Source organism: Suricata suricatta, chromosome 4 (genome assembly GCF_006229205.1).
Source record: "Suricata suricatta isolate VVHF042 chromosome 4, meerkat_22Aug2017_6uvM2_HiC, whole genome shotgun sequence".
Classification (NCBI taxonomy): domain Eukaryota; kingdom Metazoa; phylum Chordata; class Mammalia; order Carnivora; family Herpestidae; genus Suricata; species Suricata suricatta.
This window is the reverse complement of record NC_043703.1, coordinates 127,798,087-127,799,093: the sequence shown is the minus strand read 5'-3', so window position 1 is coordinate 127,799,093 and position 1,007 is coordinate 127,798,087.

Genomic DNA, 1,007 nt, shown 5'->3' with positions numbered 1-1,007 from the left:
AAGGATGTGAGAGGATAAATTTTTGTTGTTTTAAGCCATTGCATCTGGGGATGGTTTCTTACACAGCATTATTATGGCAATAGTCAACTGATATAGCACTGTATAGTTCACTGTGAGGCCAACTTTTTGGGGGACTTACTCATATCAGTTCTTCCCTTTGTAAATGCTTTGACTAGCAATTTCACTAGAGAAGATATGTCAACGTCTAAGGGTGCCTGGATAGCTCAGTTGGTTAAGTGTCTGACTGTTGGTTTCTGCTCAGTCATGATCTCACGGTTCATGAGATTGAGCCCGGGATCAGGCTCTGTGCTGACAGTATGGATCCTGCTTGGAATTCTCTCTCCCCTTTCTCTTTGCCCCTCTCCTGCTCTCACTCTCTCTTGCTCAAAATAAATAAATAAACTTAAAAGAAAAGAAGATAAGTAAATATCCAATAAGGCAGACTGTATTCCAAAGTGGTTTCACTTATACTCCTACCAATGGCATATGAGACTTCAAGTTGTTCAATATCCTCAACAACATTTGATATTGTTAGTCTTTTAATTGTTGTTCTTCTTTGGAGTGTGCAGTGGTATTTCATTGTGGTTTTGGTTTGCATTTCCTTGATGACTAATGATTTTGAGCATCTTTTGATTTTGTGCTTATGAAACGTTTATACTCATATGGAACTCATGCTTTTCACCTGGGGGTTTGATCTAGCCAGAACATGCTTCTGGCAATGGCAGAAACACAAGAAAGATTAGTGGATTTACAAGGCCTCTTAAAACTGGAATCAGGGAGGGGCGCCTGGGTGGTTCAGTCAGTTAAGCCTCCAGCTTCGGCTCAGGTCAGATCTCATGTTCGTGGGTTTGAGCCCCGCGTCAGGCTCTGTGCTGACAGCTAGCTCAGAGCCTGGAGCCTGCTTCTGGTTCTGTGTCTCCTTCTGTCTCTGCCCCTCCCCCTCTCATGCTCTGTCTCTCTCTGTATCAAAAATAAATAAAACAGTAAAAAAAATTTTTTTAATTAAA